Here is a 7,426-nt window from a genome sequence, read left to right on the forward strand (position 1 = left end):
TAGCCGACCCCGGCGCCCCCTTCTTCCCCCTGGAACCCTAACCTCTATCCCCTCGCGCCCCTTCTCCCTCTGCCACTCTCGCGCCCGACGCCCCTCGCCGTCATCGTCGCGGCCACCGCCGTCTCCGGCGTGCGGGAGCACGTCCAGGAGGTCCCCCGCGGCCGGCTTCGTCCGTCCCAGGGACTATCTCAAGCCGGGACGCCCTCGAGCTGACGTCGTCTTCGTCCCCTTCGTCCGGCCGTCACCACTCTCGCCGTCGTTGCGGTGGCTCCGGTCCACCCCGACCCTCCCTGAGCACTCCAAGGATGCACTGTGAGCTCCTCCCCTGTTCCCCCCTGCTTGCCCTATCGGTCCGTTGCCGTAGCTGTCGTCCCTGAGCTCGTCCGGGATCCCGCGTACGCGTACACGTACGTGCGTGCATCCTGCCACTGCTCTCTATCCTTGCTGCTGCCGCCGCTAGTGCTAATGCTTTGCGTTGCCGCTGCTAGATGCCGCTCCTGCTACCTGATGCCACTGCCGCTGCTACTTGCCCTGCCTGTTGCTGTTGCCGATGCCGCAAGCAGCTGCTCTGCTGGTTGCCGGTGTCGCCGGTGCTTCCTGCGCGCGCCCGCCGGAGCACCCGGGACGCGCCCGTCCGCCTCACGCACGGCCTTGGCTCCCTTGCTGCAGCGCCCTTGCCCGCTTGCTCCTGCTCTACTGTACCGCTGCTCGCTACTGTAGATGTTGCTAGCTTTTCTAAATCTACAATGACTAACTCTCAAGGCAGTCCCTAAACAGCGCCTAAACAACTACTAACAGGAGTAAAAATAATATGAGTAGAAAGTATACATGACAAGCTCTATTTTATCCCACTGGACCAAATCCTTTTGATGTATAGATTAATTCCTACGAAAATCACAAAGTTCAATGTTCTGTTAATAGAAAACCGAAAACAGCTTTAATTTCATAGCTACTTTAGAGCTGTTGATGATCAAGCAAATGAACTCTAACAGAGATGAAAATGCTACTATCTAGTAGATCACAGAAAAATGCTCAAAATTTATATAAGGCAGAAAATCATAGGATGTACAGAACAATAGTTGTAGCATTTCGAAAACAGCCAAATAATGTTTAAAACCGGCGAATTCTCAGACTTGGCAGAATTTCAGGGATTTTCAGGAAATTGTTTAAATCTTTAAAAAATCATAGAAATTAATCCATAATTCGGATGAAAAAGTTTCATACATGAAAATTGCTTAGAACGACGAGAAGAATCCGAATACGCAGTCCATTTACCTCGTAGATGCCTCTAACTATCTGAACATGGAACATTTCCCCTCCGGTCATCTGTTTGACACAGGTCCGGAACTGGGAAAACATTCCCGGTGAATCCCCCCTTCACCTTTATCGTGTAACCCTGCGTTAGAACACCCCTAGCGCTGCTTATTGCTTGTCATGCATCTGTTTGCTCTGTATTTATTGTTTCGTCCCCCTCTTCTCCTCAGTAGACCTCGAGACGGACGCTGCCGCCGAGTACGACTATGCCTTGACGATCAGTACTTTTCAGCAGAGCTTCCAGGCAAGCCCCCCCATCCCTTGATCACCAGATATCGCATATTCTTCTCTCTACTGCTTGCATTAGAGTAGTGTAGCATGTTACTGCTTTCTGTTAATCCTATTCTGTTGCATAGCCTGTCCTTGCTACTACTGTTGTTACCTTTACCTGCAATCCTAAATGCTTACTATATGATGCTAGTATTCCATCAGTGGCCCTACATTCTTGTCTGTCTGTCATGCTATACTATCGGGTCGTGATCACTCGGGAGGTGATCACGGGTTTATACTTATATACATAATATATAATACATGTGGTGACTAAAGTCGGGTCGGCTCATAGAGCACCCGCAAGTGATTCCGATGTGGGGGCTGAAGGGGCAGGTGGTTCCATCCAGGTAGTGGTGGGCCTGGGTTCCCGACGGCCCCCGACTGTTACTTTGTGGCGGAGCGACAGGGCAGGTTGAGACTACCTAGGAGAGAGGTGGGCTGGCCCTGGTCGGCGTTCGCGTTTACTTCAAAATAACACGCTTAACGAGATCTGGGTATTTGATCTGAGTCTGGCCACTGGCCTATACGCACTAACCAACTACGCGGGAACAGTTATGGGCACTCGACGTCGTGGTATCAGCTGAAGCCTTCGTGATGTCAGCGACTGAGCGGCGCGCGTAGGGTTGGACCGCGTAATGCAACTTCCTTTGTAATGGAGGTTGCTAGGTCTGCTCACCGGCCGCGTACGCAACGTGCGGGTGTGCAATGGGCGATGGGCCCAGACCCCTACGCGCATAGGATTTAGACCGGCGTGCTGACCTCTCTGTTGTACCTAGGTGGGGCTGTGGCGTGTTGATCTTCCGAGGCCGGGCATGACCCAGGAAAGTGTGTCCGGCCAAAGGGGATCGAGCGTGTTGGGAAATATGGTGCAACCCTGCAGGGAAGTTTATCTATTCAAATAGCCGTGTCCCTCAGTAAAAGGACGACCCGAAGTTGTACCTTGACCTTATGTCAACTAGAATCGGATACTTAATAAAATACACCCTTCCAAGTGCCAGATACAACCCGGTGATCACTCTCTCACGGGGCGACGAGGGGAGGATCGCCGGGTAGGTTTATGCTATACGATGCTACTTGGTGAACTTACCATCTACTCTCTTCTATATGCTTCAAGATGGAGGCTGCCAGAAGCGTAGCCTTCGATAGGACTAGCTATCCCCCTCTTATTCTGGCATTCTGTAGTTCAGTCCATATATACTACCCCTTTCATTTGATATCAATGCATATGTAGTGTAGCTCCTTGCTTGCGAGTACTTTGGATGAGTACTCACGGTTGCTTTCCTACTACTTTTTTCCATTTTCCTGGTTACTGTGATCATATGATGGAGTCCAGGAGCCAGAGGATTGATACGTCCATTTTGCTTCATGCTTTTATATCGATATTTATCGCATTATGGACTGTTATTTCACTTTATGTCACAATACTTATGGTTATTCTCTCTTATTTTACAAGGTTTACATAAGGAGGGAGAATGTCGGTAGCTGGAATTCTGGGCTGGAAAAGGAGCAAATATTAGAGACCTATTCTTCGCAACTCCAAAATTCCTGAAACTCCACGGAACATCTTAAAACAAATAAAGAAAAATCCTCGCCAAAGATGAAGGCTAGGGGGCCCACACCCTGCTCACGAGGGTGGGGGGCGCCCCCCCCCCCTAGGGTACGCCCCCTACCTCGTGGGCCCCCTGGTGGCTCTCCGATGCTCATCTTCTCCTATATGAAGTCTTTCGATGAGAAAAAAATAAGAAGAAACTTTTCGGGACGAGACTTCGCTGCCACGAGGCGGAACCTTGGCGGATCCAATCTAGAGCTCCGGCGGAGCTGTTCTGCTGGGATACTTCCCTCTGGGAGGGGGAAATCATCACCATCGTCATCACCAACGCTCCTCTCATCGGGAGAGGGCAATCTCCATCAACATCTTCACTAGCACCATCTCATCTCCAAACCCTAGTTCATCTCTTGTATCCAATTCTTGTCTCAAAGTCCGGGATTGGTGCTAGTAGGTTGCTAGTAGTGTTGATTACTCCTTGTAGTTGATGCTAGTTGGTTTAATTGGTGGAAGATCATATGTTCAGATCCTATATGCATATTATTACCCCTCTGATTATGAACATGAATATGCTTTGTGAGTAATTACGTTTGTTCCTGAGGACAAGGGAGAAGTCTTGCTATTAGTAGTCATGTGAATTTGGTATTCATTTGATATTTTGATAAGATGTATGTTGTCTAGCCTCTAGTGGTATTATGTGAACGTCGACTACATAACACTTCACCATTATTTGGGCTTATAGGAAGGCATTGGGAAGTAATAAGTAGATGCTGGGTTGCTAGAGTGACAGAAGCTTAAACCCTAGTTTATGCGTTGCTTCGTAAGGGGCTGATTTGGATCCACATGTTTCATGCTATGGTTATGTAACACCCTCGATGCGACTATATCTCCCACGCGTCGAGGCACGACTTAGAGGCATAATCGCATTGAAGGCATATGTCGCAAGTTAGGCAATCTTCACAACATCCCATGTAATATAATAATGAAAGGGGAGATACCATAGTTGGCTTACACTCGCCACATCAATCAAGTACATAAATAACATTACATCATCCAACCACTCATGGCCCGACTACGGCGCCAAAATAAAAGATAACCCAACATGCGACACGATCCCGATCAACCCCAACTGGGCACCACTACTGATCATCAGGAAAGAAAACATAGTAACGTTGAGAGTCCTCGTCGAACTCCCACTTGAGCTCAAACGCGTCTGCTGGAGCAGAATCATCAGGCCCTGCATCTGGTGTAATAGTAATCTGTGAGCCACAGGGACTCAGCAATCTCGCACCCTTGCGATCAAGACTATTTAAGCTTATAGGTAAGGCAAGGTAAATATATATGGAGCTGCAGCAAGCGACTAGCAAATATGGTGGCTAACTTATTCGCAAAAGAGAGCGAGAAGAGGAGGCAAAGCGCGAGCGAGAAACGAGAGAACAACCTACGCAAGCATAACACCAACACCGTGTCCGCTTCCCGGACTCCACCGAGAAGAGGCCATCACGGTAACACACTCAGTTGATTCATTTTAATTAAGTTAGGGTTCAAGTTATCTACAACCGGACATTAACAAATTCCCATCTTCCCGTAACCGCGGGCACGGCTTTCGAAAGTTCAAAACCCTGCAGGGGAGTCCCAACTTAGCCCATGACAAGCTCTCACGGTCAACGGAGGAATAGACCTCCTCCCAAGATGTTCCGATCAGACTCGGTATCTCGGTTCTTCAAGACACTTCGACAGGTTAAAACAAGACCAGCAACACTGCCCGAATGTGCCGACAAATCCCGATAGGAGCTGCACATATCTCGTTCTCAGGGCACACTCAGATGAGACTAGCTACGAGTAAAACCAACCCTCAAGTATCCCCGAGGTGGCCCCGCAGGCAGCTCAGTTCGGACCAACAACCAGAGGAGCACTGGCCCCGGGGGGGGGGGTAAAATAAGATGACCCTTGGGCTCTGGTAACCCAAGGGAAAAAGAGGCTAGGTGGCGAATGGTAAAACCAAGGTTGGGCATTGCTGGAAAAGCTTTAATCAAGGCGAACTATCAAGGTGTTCCCATTATAACCCAACCGCGTAAGGAACGCAAAATCCGGGAACATAACACTGATATGACGGGAACTAGGGCGGCAAGAGTGGAACAAAACACTAGGCGAGAGGCCGAGCCTTCCACCCTTCACCAATTATATAGATACATTTAAGATAACAAGATAATATAATGATATCCCAACAAGTAAGTAAATGTTCCAACAAGGAACCGCCTCCAATCTTCACCTGCAACTAGCAACGCTATAAGAGGGGCTGAGCAAAGCGGTAACATAGCCAATCAACGGTTTGCTAGGACATGGTGGGTTAGCGGTTTGACATGGCAATTTGGGAGGCTTGAAAGCAAATGGTAGGCATCGTAGCATTGGCATAGCAAAAGAGCGAGCAAACTAGCATAGCAAAGATAATAGTGATTTCGAGGGTATGATCATCTTGCCTGCACAGTTGTCAGAGTTGACTGGATCCTCGAAAGCAAACTCAACGGGCTCCTCGTTAGCGAACTCGTCTCTCGGCTCTACCCAAACAAGACAAACAAGCAACAAGGGCACAATCAACCACGTGCAAGGAACAAACAAAATGATGCAAAGATGATATGCTATGCGGGATGCGATGCGGGATGCATATGCAAGATGTGACAAGGAATGCATGAATCTGGCCTCAACTTGGGAATCCAAGTGTGCCACTGGAAATATGAGATGAAATCGCTTGAAAACGATATACAAAACGCCGGAATCGGAGTTACGGTTTGGAAATGGCAAGCGATTCAAATATGACACCGGTCTGCGATTTACAGCAAGTAGCCATCTAAATGCAATGAGATGAACATGCTATAGCACCCAAACAAGACAACAAAATACATGGCAGGGATGCATTCAAGATGCTTAACAAAAGTCTAGCACTGAGCTACGGCCAATTCATCCATTAACAGGTTCAAACAAGCATGGCAAGAATGCATATGGCAAACAGATCTCAGACTTAGTGAAATTAACACTTGTCTGGAATTTCAGATCAGGTTGCACTCTTCGGAGCCACAAAATTACATGCTACAGGACCTGAACATGACAAAGTAAAGCATGGCATGGAGCTACTCAAAGAGCTTAACAAAAGTCCCTTAGTGACCTTGAGCCAAAAGGGATCAGAAAATACAAGTGCAAGCATGTGAACATAGCAAAACATAATCAGTTTTCGGACTTAGTGAAAACTGGCACATGCTGAAATATAACTCAAGTAGGCATGTTTACGAGTTCGATGCACTCACTACGGTGCAAGTCATCGCAAGACAAGCATACATCCATAAAGAAGGCACAAAATGCAAGCTAGACATGGCAAGAACAATAGCATAGCATGCACGGATCAACTACAACATCACCGGCAAAATTGCAAACAAGTTGACAATCTGCCCACATTCACAAGGTAGCAAAAGTAGAGCTCGTCTGACTCAAGCTAAGGTGCTCCATAATTGCAAACAAAGATATGGATGGATAGAGCACTACAAGATTAACAAAACATCCTTACTGGTCATCCTCAAAAGAGGCACGGATCACTAGGAAACAACATGAACATATGGCATCATGAGATAAATAGCTCAAGGACTTAGTGGAATTGCTAAGTCCCTGAAAACAGAATTACTAAGTGCACCACTTTGCAAGCTTGCACTAGTCACCTCACACATCACAAAAATACATGGGTTGCACCTCTGGAAAGATGACAAAACCCCTAACAAAACATATGTAGAGCATCAGGGCATATCATGCACACATTAATCATGGCAAAAATGACAAAAACCTAAATGGAGTAGCAGATCTGACAAAAATCTCAAGTAGCCCTCTTCTAATAGCATTTCGGGCATCAAGATGAACTCAAATGAAAATGATGCAATGGAATGAAATGATGTACTCACTGAGATGAACATTTTGATATGCTATATGCATGAATCGGAGCTACGGATGCAAAGTTACGGAGCTACGAACAGGAGCACTTGAAACGGAAAATATCAGGGACATAGCACGCGGATCGAGGAGTTCGCCGGATCTTTGCCGGAATAGTGCTCGGGGTCACCGGAGAAGTCGGGGAAGCGAGGGCCGGCCGGATCTCGCCGGATCCGGGCCGGGCGGCGGCGCGCGACGAGGTGGCGGCGGCGGGGCGGCACGGTCGAAGCCGGTGCGGCAGCCGGAGGCGGCGGGGCCGGCGAGGAGCTGCGGCGGGGCGGCGATGGCGGCTCGGCGGCCGGAGCGCGGGGAGGAGAGGAGAAG

The sequence above is a fragment of the Triticum dicoccoides genome, chromosome 4A (assembly GCF_002162155.2).
Source record: "Triticum dicoccoides isolate Atlit2015 ecotype Zavitan chromosome 4A, WEW_v2.0, whole genome shotgun sequence".
Taxonomy (NCBI): Eukaryota; Viridiplantae; Streptophyta; class Magnoliopsida; order Poales; family Poaceae; genus Triticum; species Triticum dicoccoides.